Source organism: Mustela putorius, unplaced genomic scaffold, assembly GCF_011764305.1.
Source record: "Mustela putorius furo isolate JIRA1106 unplaced genomic scaffold, ASM1176430v1.1 tig00003846_pilon_pilon_pilon, whole genome shotgun sequence".
Taxonomy (NCBI): Eukaryota; Metazoa; Chordata; class Mammalia; order Carnivora; family Mustelidae; genus Mustela; species Mustela putorius.
This window is the reverse complement of record NW_025421999.1, coordinates 7,700,115-7,718,173: the sequence shown is the minus strand read 5'-3', so window position 1 is coordinate 7,718,173 and position 18,059 is coordinate 7,700,115.

Sequence of the window (18,059 nt, the reverse complement as noted above, 5' to 3'; positions counted from 1 at the left end):
AATCAGTATTCTTGCGGCAATGATGCTCTTGTTAAACGATGTCAAAGAGTCCAACTTAACTTCAAATTTCTTAAAGGCTTCAATAAGCTTCACCACATTATGAATCATCAAAAGAAGATTCCCAAACTTATTAACACAAACTTATTTATTTACCACAGAACTCTTTAAGTGTGTGTGTGTGTGTGTGTGTGTGTGTGTGGCGCACGCGCGCGCGTGCGTGGGGGGGGGGTCAGGGAGGGGGAAGGGATGGTAATTGAAGAGACAAAAATTTTTTTTAAGATTTTTTTTTTTTTTTTGACCGAGAGAAATCACAAATAGATGGAGAGGCAGGCAGAGAGAGAGGAGGAAGTAGGCTCCTCGCTGAGCAGAGAGCCCGATGCAGGACTCGATCCCAGGACTCTGAGATCATGACCTGAGCCGAAGGCAGCAGCTTAACCCACTGAGCCACCCAGTCGCCCAAGACAAAAATTTTTTTCTTACAATCTTAAGAAACATTGATGTTCCACAAAATTTTTAAAATACTGAGAATAAATGTCACATTTATTTGTTTCAGTTCAGTTCAGTGACGTTTTAGCTTGCATTTTACTTATTATGAAAAACCTTGAGCGTCCATTCAAATATATAGGGGCTCCTTGCATTTTTTCCCCTGTAAGCTTCCGTTCTTGTCTCTTCCTGTTTTCTGTTGAATCTCATCCATTTAATCTCAACTTTAATCCACGTAACAACACACATTTCCGATGATCTCCGCGATCATTCTGGGCTCAGAGCCCAGTATTGTCTGCCCTGAGCCTGCATGTGGAAGGGGGTTGCTTTATGAAGGAGTCCAGAAAATCGAGGTAATTCCAGGAAAAGTCTACCAAACTCAGGAACCTGAATGAAAGCCACAATGCTAAATAAGAAAAAAACAAGAAACCTTTGTTCCCAGCAGCACAATTCCCTCACATTTATATTTTAATTTGAGATAAATTTTTAGTGGCCTACGACTTTGCTTCCTTCACCTTCCGGCACTCATATTTTTTCACTTTAAAACAGTTTGACTAGTGTTAATGAAATAGTAAGCAGAGTAAGTATTATTAAGAAGGAAAGAATTCTGCCATTTTGCTATTAAATTCTTTCTTTTCTTTGACTCTATTGTCCAGCGTGCTCCTAGTGGTGAGAGTGTGGGAGGAGATGGGCAACGAATGAAAAGATAAAAATAAGTTGAAATGTGACATGTATAAATTCAAGAAATTATACCCAAGGTATGCTTCAACACTCTGGGGATAACAAGCTGGCAAAATTCTAACACAATTTTCTTCTCTTATTTGACTTACGGTGCTCTGTGCTTCATTGTGCATTTCTACTTGCAAGAAACACCAGTGACTCCGGTGATTCCCACTCCCAATTTTTTTTATTCCAAAATATTCAAAAGGAAAATGTTGATTGCAGTCTACACACCTTCCTGCTGTATGTCTGACAGGAAAAGGCTGCCTTCTATGTCCGGCTCTTGGAGGTAGAAGATAGAGTGAAGACTCAGACCTTGGACATTTTATCTCTTTTATCAACTATGCTCAGACTCTTCCACCAAAAAAATTCAGCTCTGTGGGGCGCCTGAGTGGTTCAGTGGGTTAAAGCCTCTGCCTTCGGCTCAGGTCATGATCTCAGGGTCCTGGGATCAAGCCCTCCCCGCATTGGACTCTCTGCTCAGCAGGGAGCCTGCTTTCCTTCCTCTCTCTCTCTCTGCCTGCCTCTCTGCCTACTTGTGATCTCTGCCTGTCAAATAAATAAATAAAATCTTTAAAAAAAAAAAATTCAGCTCTGTAAATTCCAAATGCTCAAGAAGACTCTAAATGCCAGTCATGGACGAAATTTTAAAGACATTAACACTTTGGATTTGATTTGGTTCCAAAAGCAGAGTTAAAGTTATAATTAGTCCTAACCTTTGACAAACACTGTGTAAAGAAACTAAAGTAAGCTTTTCATGGGCAGAGAGGTGTCAGGAGCTCAGAACATTCCATAGAGAAACTTCAAGATTCAGAGTCAGTGAAGGGCAGGGCTTTATACTTATTTGTATTATGATAAAAGATACTTTATCACACCTGGAGGAAGGTACTGCCAGCTTGCTGTGGAATTTTACTGACAAATCAAATATGGTTAAGACTGAATGCAACAGGAATCAAGTCTTCCTTGTTCTGTACTGCTCCCATGGCAATCTTGTGCTCACACGGAATTGAAATTTGAATTTTAGTGGAGATTGGTCATGATGCCAACATTACAGACTAGTCAATGATAAGATTAAGGGGAAAAATATGAAGACGTTCACTTAACTTTTTTTTTTTTTAATTGGAGTTTGGAAATGCAAAGGTAGAAGTACACAGTGGAGGGACCTAATGAAAAACCGATGTCACATCATGGACAGAAGCGTCAGTCAGAATGGTATGGAAGCCAGGAAGCTGTAGTTGACTCAAACCCTGGTGCTCACTGATAGTTTTCTTCTAAAGGGAGAAATTTTCGGGTATTCAAGATGAAACCTTTACAACAACCCAAAGCTATAACAGATGGTATGTCTGTGCCTTTTGCAGTGTCATTTCAGGCACATTTGGAAATCGAATCTGCACTTTCCCCTCAAGCGCTGCAGGGAGAGTCATTTCCCAGTTCAGTGCTGTCAGGTTACGAGACTGAATATTGCACACACTCTGAACCAGCATGATGAGACTCGCTCTGATTGCCAAGAATCCAGAGCTGGCAGGAATTCTCACAGTCCCCTAAGCCAACTTTGTTCAAGACCCAGTCCATCCTAAAAGAACCAACCGTACAGAGCTTTGCTTCATTTACTGTGTTTATGTGCATGAATTCTCTCCTAACAGGAAAGGAATGGGATTGTAAGTCAGAACTTTAAACTCCTCTGCCATCTATAAACTGGGTGATCTTGGACATGATACATATCTTCCCTGGTCCTTCAATTTTTTTTTTCTATAAAGTGGGGTTAGAATATTATAAATTGAAAGGATCTCAAGGAGGAATAAGTGAAAAACACATGTAAAATGCACCTAGTAGAACACCTAATTTATAACAGATAGTCCCTCATTGTTAATTCAACTTTAAAAGCTTTATATATGGTTTCATTAAGGGAGTAAAAAAAAAACTAGCTTGCGATAATTCTTCTTATCCACAATTATTGACAAAAGTTGAAACATCTGAGGTATAATCAGGAACATTATTTTCCCTGGGATGCACTGATGAAGTCTTAGAAAGTACAATTGGAGAGTTATTAGAAGGTCTGGTTAAAAGTTAAATTAGGGAGTAAATCTATTCAGGTTCAAATCCTCATTCTAATAGTTCTTAATTGGGTAATCTTTTACTTAGTCTCTCAGTCTCAGTTGTCTCATCTATAAAATAAAAATTATATTAACAATTACCTCATAGTGTAGTTTAAGTGTCTGATGTATGGTATCTACCAAGTCTATACCAGTTTGTATTAGAATTATTAGTAGTTGTTTTAACTAAATTATTAATAGTAAGTGTTATTAATTGTTCTCCCTGTATTAGTTAGAATAGCTTAGGTTATACTGTGCTAATTAACACTACCAAAATTTCAGAGCTTAAAACAGAAATATTTCTCTGTAACATATGCTAATGACCAGTGTAGGTTGGCAGGGGCTCTGCTCATTGCTCTGTTCATCATAGTGCCTCAAGGAGCCCAAACTAATGGTGGATTCATCTTTACACATGCCTCCATTGTTACTGTGGTAAGAGAAGAATCCTCTGGAGTGTCTAGGATGGGCAATTAAATGTTTGGCTATGGAACTGACTTACAGTTCACTGTCTGGAACCAGTCACATGACCTGTCAAATGGAAGGGGATAGGCAATCCTCCCATATGCCTAGATGTATACGGATATTGGATATTGGTGATTAATGGAACCTACCACATTTTTCAATTACTTTTTTTTTTTTAAGATTTTATTTATTTGAGGGGCGCCTGGGTGGCTCAGTGGGTTAAGCCTCTGCCTTCGGCTCAGGTCATGATCCCAGGGGACTGGGATCGAGTCCCGCATTGGGCTCTCTGCTCAGCAGGGAGCCTGCTTCTCCTCATCTCTCTCTCTGTCTGTCTCTCTGCCTATTTCTGATCTCTCTCTCTGTCAAATAAATCAATAAAATCTTAAAAAAAAAAGATTTTATTTATTTGAGAGAGAGAGTGAGCATAATGGGGTGAGGGGCAGAGGGAGAAGCCAGCTCCCTGATGAGCAGAGGGCTCAATGTGGGACTCGATCCCGGGACTCCAGGATCATGACCTGAGCCGAAGGCAGTTGCTTAACCAACTGAGCCACCCAGGTGCCCTCAATTACTTTCTTTTTTTTTTTTTTTTTAAAGATTTTATTTATTTATTTGACAGAGAGCGATCACAAGCAGGCAGAGAGGCAGGCAGAGAGAGAGGAGGAAGCAGGCTCCCCGCCGAGCAGAGAGCCCGACGCGGGCCTCAATCCCAGGACCCCGAGATCATGACCTGAGCAGAAGGCAGCGGCTTAACCCACTGAGCTACCCAGGCGCCCCCTCAATTACTTTCTTAAAGAGCTTTTCCCATTTATGGTGACAGGTGGAAACAATTATTTGAGGAAAGCAAAAGAGGATTATTTTCTCCCCAGAACTGAGCATGATAATTCTTAATAAGGAAAGCAGAAATGTATAAGAAAAGGGCATTTATTCATTTATTTATTTTCATATTACTTAAAGGAAAATGTAGTGTAATTGAACTATAGTTTCTCATGACTGATGTAAAAAAAGATGGAAAACTAAAATCATGTTGAAACAAATAATACATTATATGTTAATAAAAAATAAAAATCATCTTGGATAATGATCTCATGTAAATGAAATGGGAAAAATTACTCAAAAATTCATTCAAGAAATATCACTTACTTTAGTTATGACAGAAAATATAAATTCTTTATTAACTCCCATTTTACATTGTCAAAAAAAATTATCCTTCAAGATTAAACTGTTTATCATGGACAAATCAGAGTCCTCTCCAATAACTGTTTAGGAAATTAGCTCTTCAATAAACATTGTTATCTTAAAAGCCAGTCATTCTCACCTATCTTCACAAGAATAGGTATTCTCTTTCTGGAGTCTGACTAATATCATATGACTAACAAGGCAATAGTTTGCAAAATGAGAAATTCTAAATATATGATATTGACATATATATATTACATATCCTCTGTGAGTTTAGTCTTCATTAGTAATCCATAAAAAAACAAAAAGCTTTCATCAAATTCACCTCAGAATTGTTGGTCCTTAGTTGATTAACCTCTGTGTAAAAAAGAATAATTTGGAAAATTTCAGTTAAAACCTCCATAGATTCTTCTTTTTCCTTTTAAAAGCAATGAAATCTAAACATTCTTTTTTATCCACCCCCCCCTTTTTTTCCTGGCTCAATCATCAGAATCACTTGCAAAACTGAAAAAACAAAAAACAAACTTTAAAAGTCTCAGCTCAAAATCATTCAACTTCTTCATTTTTTTATTCTCCACTAACCCATGATTATGGACATGTTTAAAAGCTTAGTTTGTGGGTTTTTCATTTTGCCCACGCTTCTTTTCAACACTGAAGTTATTAAGTGGAAGGTGGCAATCATCCCCTGCTGACAGTTAGAACATACTTCTTTTTCTTGTTCAATAATTGCAATATTTCAGGCTATTCATGAAACCACTTTAGAGACTATGGCTTTTGAAAATACCTTTTATACATATTTTTTAAATCACATATAAAAGGAATCCTGTCCTACCAAATGACTGCCTCCCTTTCCTATCTAATAGGAATAACAATTGAAATGACAGTGGGTGCCCACCATGGCAATGGCTTTAATCACTGCCCTTCCTCCACTGTGTCTGACCACCCCCCAACCTTATCTGCCAGGTAACTACACCTTCACTTTAAGTCCACCAACTGCTTGAAATCAGATGCAAGATTTCACGTATATTTACAACCATTTTTTTCTGCAGAGAGGGCTTTCATCTGCTGTACAAAATGGATTCATGACCCTCCGAGTTATCAAAAGCTACTGCATTTGGAGGCATCTGGGTGGCTCATTTGGTTGACCATCTAACTCTTGATTTCAACTCAGGTCACGAACTCAGCATTGTGGAATTCATCCCTGCATTGAACTCCATGCTCGGCGTGGAGTTGGCTTGTCCCTCTTTCTTTCTCTGCTCTTCCCTGCCACCTCTCTAAAAAATATTTTTAAAAATCTTAAAAAAAAAAGAAAACACTGCATTTGCTAGATTTCCATTACAGGGCATGCAGCCATTTAGAGCTCAGGATATGTCTCGGTGGGGTGTAGAAGGACAGTTTTACGTATGAGAGCAGATCCAGATTGGCAGGTGGACATGCTGTGCAGTTTAGAGGTCCACAACTACAGGTAATATCCGAAAGTTCAACATAAGCTATAGGTTGTCCTAGTGGCCCAGAAAACACAGAAACAAACAAGGAGCTGGTGTGCATGTGACAGATCTTGCAGAAAAGCTGCATTGGGCAGATCTGGCAGAAAGGCAACATCTACTCATCACTGATGGGAGAGCCTGGGCACTGGACACTGAGTCTCATGAAATAATGACAAGGACCTTGGGACAGAATAGTTAGAAAACATCGATTTTACCCCCCATCCCTCAACAAAAAAGTCATGCATAGAAATCAAAAGGAGGCCCTAGTCAACAAAATTAGAACACAAGATGGAAATTGTAACTGGGAACCAAGGGTAGCTGAGAAGCTAGCTAGCTGAACACTAAAAACCATTCTTTTCTTCTAGAGTAATGGAATTATAGTTAAGTACATAAATATTTACTATAAAAAATGTGACATATTTATATGTATATGTGCTGTGTGTACACATATGTGTGTGTATTTATACGTATTTAAAAAGTATCAAATATCTACTGAGATCCTATCACAGTCCAGGCACTATGCTTAATTTAAGAGCCACAAAAGTGAAAAAGAAATGAGTTTTACACTCAATGTGTTCAAAATCTATTAAGGCAAAGACACATGGCAAAAAATTAGAATATGACAACTTATATTAGAGATACACATGTGCCATGGAGTTGAGAGAAAGCTATGCCTAATCTTTCCAGGATCTCAGGAGCAAATTCTCTTAAGAGGGAGGTTTACCTGTCAGGCTTACAAATCTCTCCTCCCTGGGGCCATGCTATGCCGCTGATAGACATCAAGTATTCCTGGCTAAGAGGAGAGGCCCACAGCAACTAGGCCCAGCCATGCATTGATGTCTTAGTCAATCTGGACTGCTATAACAGAATACCACAGATTGAGTGGCCTTTAAACCTCAGTTTACGTCAGGTCACTGGCAGATTTGGCATCTGGTGAGGGTCTGTTTTCCTGTTCATAGACAATTGTCTTTTCACTGTGTCCTCACATGGTGGAAGGGGGGAGAGAGCTCTGAGGGTCTCTGTTATGATGATGCTAATTCCATAATAAATTTTGGCATGAATATGGAGAAACTGAAACTTTGTGCATTACTGGTGGAAATGCAAAATGGTGCAGCCATTGTGGAAAATAGTATGGTAGTTCCTCAACAGTAAATGAATGTAGAAATACCATTCGATCCAGCAATTCCACTTTCTAGGTATAAACATGAAAGAATTGAAAGCAGGGATCAAAACAAATATTTGTAGGCCAACATCCACAGTGGTATTATTCACAAAAGCCAAAAGGTGAAAACAGCCCAAACGTCCCTCTGTGGATAATGGATCAACAAAATGGGTATATACCTTTACTAGCATGCTATTCAGCCTTAAAAGAAAATTAAATGCTGATATAAGCTACAACATGGATGGAAGTTGACAATATTAGGCTAAGTGAAGTAAGGCCAGAAACCAAAAGACAAATAATTGTATGATTCCACTATACAAGGTCTCCAGAGTAGTCAGATTCATACAGACAAACATAGAATAGTGTTTACCAGGGGCTAGGGGCAGGGAAGAGTGGAGAGTAACTGTTTAATTGGCACAAGTTACAGTATGTGAAAAAGTCCTGGAGATGCACAGGGATGATGGTTGCACAACAACATTAATGTACCTAATGCCACTGAACTGTACACTTAGAACTGGTTAAAATGATAAAATTTGATGTTTATGTATATTTTACCACAAAAACCCACAATTTAAAAGAAATATTTAGTTATTTGACAGAGATCGCAAGTAGGCAGAGAGGCAGGCGGTGGGGTTGGGGGGAGCAGGCTCCCTGCTGAGCAGAGAGCCCGATATGGGGCTCGAACCCAGAACCCTGAGATCATGACCCGAGCAGAAGGCAGAGGCTTAACCCACTGAGCCACCCAGGTGTCCCCCCAAAACCAATTTTTTTAGGAATTAATTAGATGGATATAAATACCCATCTAAATGATGGATCATTTTCTACACGGGTTTATCCAAAGAGTATTTTTTTTAAGATTTTATTTATTTATTTGTCAGAGAGAGAGAGTACAAGCAAGGGGAGTAGCAGACAAACGGAGAACAAGACTCCCTGCCAAGCAAGGGGCCTGATGCAGGACTCGATCCCAGGATCCCAGGATCATGACCTGAGCTGAAGGCAGATGTTTAACCGACTGAGCTACCCAGGCATCCTCCAAAGAGTATTTTTGTATGGTTAGATTTTGGGGTCTTAATTTCTGTTATCACACTGTTTGAATGAGAAATGTATTAAGGATAGCTTTCTGAAGTATGCAAAGGCACACAGTTAAAGGGAGGAGAATATTCCTGTGAATGGATTACTTAAAGAATTTATGGACTACTTCCAGTGACAATCTTCCAAGGTAAAATAGGAAAACTATTTTCCAAGATGGTTTAGATTTAGTTTTATTAAAGACCAAAAGATAAGCTATCAAAATCTCCTTTATTCATCGACGTAATATTTGTGTTGATATGTTCAAAAATAAAAGAAACTGATTTTGGTTAAAAAAAAAAGGAATTAATTAGTTGGAGTCTGAAAAGTACTTTCTAGGTTCTTCAAACAACTACAGTATGATTTTATTACACAGGTTGCTAAATAGATAAGAGATACTGCTATGAAATCTGGGGCAAATATTACTTCAAAGATTCCTCTGCAAAAGGTACTGAATCTCCCTTCAATTTCCTCTGGAAAATGTATGAAAAGTATTAGTGCATAACTAGATGCTCATTGGGAATTACACAGCAGTACCATGCACGTGACCTGCATTGCAACTGACATGGGTCTACACATTTTACATGAGTTAGATCAATATTCATGGGGAATGTTTATTATTTCAATAGTTCCTTTTCTCCCTTTCAATTTTCCCCATGTATATAGGACACAAATATTTGATCATGACAAATAATTTTGAAGTTCCTCATGATGATTCGTTTCAAATTCATCAAAAGGATATAAGAAGAAATAGATTTATTTAAGATTTATTTATTTATTTATTTGAGAGAGACAGTGGGGAGAGGGGCAGAGGGAAAGAGACAAAAAGACTCCCTGAACGTGGAGCCCTGTGTGGGGCTCAGTTCACGACCCCGAGATCATTACTCAGCTGAATCAAGAGTCTGAGGTTTAACTGACTGAGTCACCCAGGTGCCCCAAGAAGAAATAAAATTTTGATAAATACATAAATATCTATCTAAACATATATTCATATGTACTATATGAATATAATATCAAATACATGAGAGAGACACAAATAGACAAATGAACAGATGGAGAGATACAGAAGCACGAATTTAACCTTCAATATGCAATAAACCTACTAATTTTGAGATCCTACTTCCTATTTAGTTTTTCCCTTACTTTTCATGTCATTGCCACAGTAGAGTCTTCAGTTAAAAATGAGGTGCCCAGATTTGTGGTTGTATCTCAGTGATTCTGGACCTCTTCCTCTAGGGATCAGAGGACAGACCCTATCATGTCCAGAATCAATCATGTAGTTCAATATCGAAAAGGTCACTAGCTGGACTTTTGGTTTCTGGACAAAATTATTAAAGTAATTGATGAGGGCACAGAAGATAAGCTGAGGACAAAGCAGAAGCTGACACCCCGCAACCCCACCCCCCAGGGGATATATGTGACATTCTTCAGGCACTCCTGGCTATCCTAAAGGGAAAGCAAACAATTAACTTGTAGAGATCACAGTCCTGCAAAGCCTGAGTCTCCCTCAGTTAACAAATGTCCTAGTGATTTACAAGAAGATTTTCTTATCAATAGCCTAACTTCCAAAGACCCATAACTCAGTTCCTGAAGCCCTAACATCATCCTCCCCTGCATAAAATTGAGGGAGGCTGAGGCAGAGGGAAATGTACATAAAGTTACATTTCTCCCAACCTAAAGCTCCTTGATAAGGACGTGTGATAGCGGGAGTGTGACATTCCTCCAGGAAGCTCCCAACTATTTTACTACTAATGCCTTACTGAAAGGAAAAACAACCTTAATTTGGCAATCTCAAGGCCTCTGGTATCTTGTAGGTCCTCTTTAACATATGAAAGTTCTTTTAAACCCTCCCTCCCACCTCGCTTACTTCCCCCAACCTGGTAGTATATAGTTAGCCACCCCTCACAACCCTGGGGCAGCAGCTCTTTCTGTCCCTGTGTCCTGTCCCCGTGCTTTAATAAAATCATCATTTTGCACCAAAGACATCTCAAGAATTCTTTCTTGGTCATCGGCTCAGGACCTTCCTCACTTATATTCTAGAACTTCATCGTAATGATTAGAGAAAGCAGAATAAATTATGTCCTCAAATACTAAACTTAAATATTAAATATAGATTTTACCACCCCCCCATCCCTCATTTAAACACTAGATAGGAAATCAGAGAACAATTGTGTCCTGGCTTTCCCACTTAACATCCAAGCGACTTCAGGCACCAATCAGAGGATTGTCAGTATCTTCATCTATAACCTTGGGTTAATAATAATGGCCCTGCTTCCTTCCAGAGCATTTGAGTGCCATAAATTAGATGTAAATACTTTCAAAATTATAAAATGCTTCTACAAATGTAAAGATTATTATCACTCTGTAATTCCCACAGATAACATATCACCAAAAAAGGGAAGAAAACAACGGCATAAAATGATTCAGCAAATATCGAAATGTAGTAATTCTACTTCACTGAAATTTGAAACAAGATATTTGAGATGCTCTTCTTACATCTTTAAGGATAAAATAGGAAAAGGAGGAGGCCCAACTGTTATAAGCTGTATGTATGAATTAAGAAACAATCCAAGTTAATCAGGTCTGTCTGGAGTTCTGCCTCCACAGCCCCGCCTCCCATCTACAGATTCTCTGTCTCAGATTTAGTGACCACGGTTGACATTGGGCAGGTGGATTCATCTTATCATAGGACTTTCTGTTACCTACTGAGAGAGTGAGCAATAAGTCAGCCTCTCCACTAATTGAGTTCTGACCTCATAGGCCTTTTCTAACAGCTGAATTTATTTTCCAAGTTCTCACCCTGCTTTGTAGACACCACTTATCACTGGATCCTTTATCAATTCTTGACAACCCTGTCCTCAGCCTTTTTCCCTTGTGTCCATCTTCTCTCAGGAAGTGTCACCCTTTGCCTAAAGCCCAGCTCTCATCTGAGATCTTTACCTGCTAAGAGTCTTCCTTGCTGCAGATTGCTTGGATGGGAGAGCACTGCCTGCTGACACACTCGGGCTCATCACGCAGCTGCCTGCACCAGGCTCTTGACCTTAAAATTCCCTGACAGTCTTCCCTGGTGCTGCCTGATGCATGGGATGCCCCCTATGACCCACTGAATGTTCTCCATTCCTAAAATTCTGCTTGCTTAGATGAAGTTGTTCTTAGTACCTACTGGTGATTTATCCCTAAGGGTCTATCCACTTCCAGGGATTGTTACCCTACATGGTCTTCATTTGCCACATGCTTTCTCCGGGCCAAACCTTGCCAAGTCCTTTTTCCAGCTTTGAGCAAAAATGGCTTGACAGCTAATGAGATGTCTGCTGATGCTTATAAGTTGCTCTTCAAAACTTATCAGCTTAAAACAACAAACTTTTATCATTTCACTATCCGAGAGTCAAAAATCTAGGATCAGCTTACAGGGCAGGTGCTTCTAACTTAGGGTCTTTCCATGAGGTTGCATCAAGATTCGGCCATGGCTGTAATCAGCTGATGGGGCTGGAGGATCCCTTTCCCAGATGACTCATTTACACAGTTTCTGGCTGGAACTCTCAGTCCCTCTCCACCTGGATTTCTCCATAGACCTACTCGAGAACCTTCCCATCACGGCAGGTCACTTTCATCAGAGTGAGTGAGCCAGAAGAGAGGACAAGGTAGAAGTCCAGTGCCTTTTACAACCTAACTTTGAAAGTTGCACACCAATTCTTCTGCCATATTATAATGGTAACACAGAGAAATCCTGATATGATATAGGAAAGACCTATACAAGGGTATGTGACTAGCAGGTGGGGAGTATTAAGGGCCATGATATGGCCTAAACGGAAACAAAAGTTCTGTAAAAAACAAACAACAATAGAATACCCCCCAAACAACAACAAAAACAACAAGCATTGCTCTTTAGTCTATCCTCCACCCCTTTATATCTAATTGGTCTGCTGAATTACCACACCCAATCCAGAATATAAGCCAACTAGGAGCCATAGTACTTAGACTATTCCCAGTAGACTCCTACCCATTGACTCTCCACTTTCTCGTGCTTTGTGCTAATCTCTTTGTTCACAGATCTCAATGACAATCTTGGATAGGAAGCTACTGGCTCCATTCCCAGGCCCAGAGGAATCTCCAGTTTCTCATTATTAATCAGATATTATTCTGAGTGTAGGGAAAATAGAGGAAAAAGTCATTGAAGGATATGGAGAACTTGCCTGCTTATTGGAACCATCAGTATACCTCATAACAATGAGTTCAGTTCATGATGTCATGTCAACATCTTCTCAAGCACTTTCAAATGGTTCCCAGTGTCTATTAGTTTTTCTCCAATTTTATTTAAGAATTCCATACATCCCAGAAAAGATTCTCAGTGTAGTATTTGCATTATTAATATTCAACAAATTAATAATAGTGGCAAAGACAATCTTCTTGATTTGATTATGAATTATACTTAACATAGCAATCCAGTCAATAAACTATCTCTTAGCTGAACTTTTCTATAGTACTATTCCCTCTTTTTTTTTCTCTCTCTCTCACTTTTTTTTCTGTGAAATTGAGAATAAGAAAAAATTTTCAAAATCACATCTTCCTGAAAGCAAACAGGAAAGTAGAGCCCAGACAGATGCTGTCCATAATTTCTTTTGATCTTTCTGACAATTTTTTGGACAATCCCTTTGCTCCACATAAGCATGTATCTTTCTGTCCTTCATGAGTAGAAGCATAGATGCCACACACTCTATCCGATAACTCAAGCACATTCTGTGGCTGTTGTTAGTTTTTCCTCCTACATTTAATCTTTCAAAGCTGGTGTTTGTCATGCTTGGTCCTGAGCTCTTAAGTCTTCCTTTTATAATTCTCTTCCTACATTACCTCACTCTTCCCTGTGGCTTTAAGTTCCCCTCTATCTTAACAATGCTTACCTTTGTATTTCCAGGCCAACTGCCTCTCTTGAGCTCAAGTGTCATATGTGCAATGTCTATCCAGTAGCATCATTAACATATCCTATAGATTTCTCCAACTTAACAAGTCTAAAATCCAGTCTTGATCCTGGGCCCTGTTTTCCAACAGTGGTTTCTCTCTCTCAGTCTTTATATCTCTGTAAATGATATCATCTAGCTGCATAAACTGAACACCCCGGAAATTATCCTCGAATCCTTTTGCTCTCACACATTCCCTGCCCCCAATCTATCCCAAAAATCTGGTCATGTCTGCCCCTAAAAGAGATGGCAATTCTATTTTTCTCCATTCCATTGTTCATCTCCTCTGTCCAGGTGTCATCACTTTTCCCCTAGTTTCCAACATTGCTCTTTTAACATCTTTCATCCTTACCAACCATTTCCTCCTGCAGCAACCAGAGTAATCAGTTGAAATTTTTAGTCAACTCTATCCAATGATGTTCTATTGTACATAGACAAGTCTAAATTTCTAACCATAGTCTGTGATGCCTGCAGGTGACCCACACCTACGTAGTCATACCTTTCTCTTCCTCCTTCCCTGGCCTCCCAATCACAGTGCCTTCTTTTTCTTCCTGAAACACAACAACACAAAAGATTCTTTTTTCCCTCAGAGCTTTCAGATATATTTCTTCTGTTTAGGATGTTCTCCCACTCCACCTGTAATACTCAGAGGGGGAGTTAACACTCTGCAATCAGCCAAGTTAGGTTTCACAAGTGACTACCTGGAGGAACCTGGGTAGCTCTTTCTCCTCCCTCCAAAAGGCTGTAGCTGAGATTATAAAGGTAGCACTGTTGCAGGGCACCTAGGTGGCTCAGTCAGCTAAAGAACCAATTCTCAATCTCAGCTCACATCATGATCTCAGGGTCCTGGGATTGAGCCCTGTGTTGGGCTCCATGCTCATTGTGGAGTCTGCTTCAGATTATCTCTCCCTCTTCCACTGTCCCTCCCCACTCTCTCTGTCTAAAAATAAATAAATAAAATCTTTAAAAAAAAATGCTACACCTTGGCTGCACAATATGTCATAAATGTAACCTTGTAATTACTTCATTAAATGTTACTGAGTCACATGTTTCTCATTACTCTTTCACAGCATTCCTGGGGTTACCTGTTATAAAGAGGGACTTACACTTTTGCAAACTGATGGGCAGCAAAGTGCAGTGGTTAAGAGCCTGGTGGAGTGGTGGATAAGAAGGAGGCCTACAGCTGAATTAACCAGGGTCGGGCGAGAACTCAATAAACATGAGGACAAAGGGTTTGAATGAATACCTTAATGTTTTGGCTCTGGAAATTAATCTGGGTAAGTGACGGCATGAGGGAGGTAAAGGACATTGGGTCTTAGTGAGTCAATGGATTGTTGGATGAGGGACACTAAGTGAAGCCAGCCGGTAAGAGAGGAAGTAATGGCAGAGAACAAGGGGTTATAGTTGAGGTTGTAAAGTGACTGTCTGAGGACAGGTGGAGGGCAAGATTATTGCATGGAAGGAGTCAAGGAACCAAGAGATTAAGGTCTTTGATGGATCATCGCTGTGGCTATGGAGACACAATAATTGTGACAAGAGTAAGGTAGAACAGAGTGACCTGAAGCCTTAGACATTGGGAAGGGACCTGAGGCTCTGGCAGGTGCCTACAGCAAGGAGAGGCCATGGGTCAACTTTAAACCACAGCATTATGGGATGCCTGGGTGATACAGTCAGTTAAGCCTCCAACTCTCAGCTCAGGTCTTGATCTCAACTCGGGTCTTGACCTCAGGGTTGTGAGTTCAAGCCCTGCATTGGACATGAAGCTTATTTAAAAGAAAAATAAGTAAATAAATAAGTAAACCATGGTATTATTGTGAGAATATATATTTATATCATGCTTTCCTCTCTAGAAAACATTTAAATACAGATCATCTCTTTTAATGTTTTTCTTAAGTCTGTGAAGTAGGATTTTGTGGGGAAAGACAACTAACATCTGCTCCATCTATTCTCTGGAGCAGGAACTATGCTAAATGTTTCTCATGTCGTATCTTTTATTTTCAAACCTACCCACTGCCTGGCAACTTTTGTTCTCCCAGGCATAGTCCTGCAATTAACAGTCGGCCTTACTAATCTATCAAGTTAATGAGAAGAACTGTTCTCTCTTAAAGACTTTTCGACTGCCATTCCCAACTTTTCTAGATTGGGGGGATAGTAGCTAAAACAGTGTTAATCCAATGGGAAGACCCTGTTTGGGAAACTCCGAGCAGAAGAGGTCAGACAGGTTGAACCGGTGAGAGAGGATAAAATGAGAACATGGAGTTATGTGGTCTATTGGAGAAGAACTTAAAAGAGGAGGTGAGAAATTAGGTAAGAATTGAGAGCAAGGTCTCACTACCATGCTTCTTGAGTGCTGGATAAGAGAGAGTTTGTAATCTACATGTTTGGGCTACCCTGTCTGAATCCTGAATCCTTCTGAATGCTCCCACCCCCACAGAACAGAACCATTCCATGCTCAAGAGAACGTTTACCAATTAACCAGCACTTATTATACACAGACACTGAGCCAAGCGTGTTCACTTTGTCTCTCAAGGATGGCTATTCTGATAAACAGCCATGATGGATGCTTTTATCGAATATATCCTCACCCCCTCTTTCCTCTGCCGTTCTCTAAAACCTGAAAATCCCTGCCTGTGTAGATATTAATTACTAGTCTCTTTCCTTACAGGAGATAGAGACCAGATATTGTCTCGGGGGATTTTATGAGCTTTATTTCACACAAGACGTATTTCTTTGTCCCTAAAAGATCACTGAGAAAACCTGCATGTGAAATCAGTGAGGTCAAGCGACAGTAATCACTGAGGTCAGGGCTCACACTTTGTATTCAGTGGAGCAAGTATGGGGCCTCCTGAGGGATAAAGACCCATCCCTCCTTTGAGGTTGTGGAATGTCTGAGTGGAAAGAACAAAAACTTGGGGTTTAATTCCTTGTTTGCGTAGTTGCTAGCTGTTCCGTGTTAGCCAATTTCCCACATCTCTCTGTACCTTAATTCCCCACCCCTAAAATGAAGATGTGAGTAATAATATCTGCCTTATTGAGTTGTTTTTAACATGAGGAGTTCACATACATTTTGTATTAATACACAGTAGGTATTTGGTTAACATAACTATTATTTTAAAGTCAGGAGGATCAGTGAATGCACGTATCATCTGAATTGTGTGTGCTTGTGGGATAAATAGGGCTTCATTATCCCTACCAAACTAGCCACAGCAAATGCTATTTTTAAACTACTTTGTATGCTTTAATGTTTCTTTTCTCTCTCTCTCTCTCTCTCTCTTTTTTAAACAGAAGAGACAAGGAGATTATCCTACTATTTTTGTTTAACCTTTGGTATGCAAGAAGTCTTTTGAAGCCAGCAAACAGTTCTTCCTCAAAGCCAAGCGCCAGTGAGGAAAAGGCAGCAGCGGTCTTTCCCTTTGGTTCAGTCAAGGAAGCATGAACTGGACTGAATAAAAGAAGCTCGGCGAGGTTAGACGCCTGGGCTACTGGGTCATCACAGACTCAAGCCAGAGCTGTATGTACCACTCCACCGTCACAATCCATCTCAAAATGGAGAAGACAAGATGCTGGCTAAGCTTGGCTTGACATCTCTTTCTCTGAATGCAAATGCCCTCTGATTTACAGTCAATAAATGAAAGAGAATACAATGGAAATTAGAAAAGTTTAAGTTAGATATTTGTTTCCTTAAAATGTTTTTCAAAAAAATTTTTTTTCTATTTCCAAGGACCCTTGTGTATTTGGCTTGTCTTTTTTGGAACAAAGATAGACTCTGGTCTATGCATTGTGTTTCCTTGTTCCCTGAGGGCCTTACAGGGATGTTATTCCTGCAAAGATTGCCTGATTTGACCACTTTGAGGTTGGGGAGATGGGCCTCCCACTCTTGCAGCCACATCCTGGTGTCAGGCAGTTATGTCTAGGAGCCAAAAGATAGGACTGGAGCCATGGCACCTTTTTTTTTTTTTTTTTTTTTAATTTACGTATCTAAAATCTAAGCTAGTTTCTCTATCCTAATGACTAAGCACAATAAATATTTTCTGAAGCAATAAAACAGGGACAAACTCTTCTCTCCATGCATTTCAGCAACATTTCTGAACTGTCGATTTCTTTCAAGTGAGAGCACTTAAGAGTCCGCCCTCTCTAGAGGGGTAAGAGAGCATCACTCTCAGAGGGAGGGGGGCACTGCCCGTCAGGGAAAGCAGCAGACCCTGCTCACAGACTCTGATTCTACTGGGAAACTAATGCAAGCAATCGTATTATTTGCTTGACTTGGGGAAACCAGAGCGGGAATTCAGCTCAGGCTTTGGGAAGTTCATTTCTTTACATGGAGTTAATTTGGATATAGATATTGTAGATGGAGCAATAGCACGAACGTGTGTTTCATGAGCAAGTTATGGCATGCATTATAGATGCACATAAATACCTCGCGTGTATTATTAAAGCCTTGTTTTGTGTACAT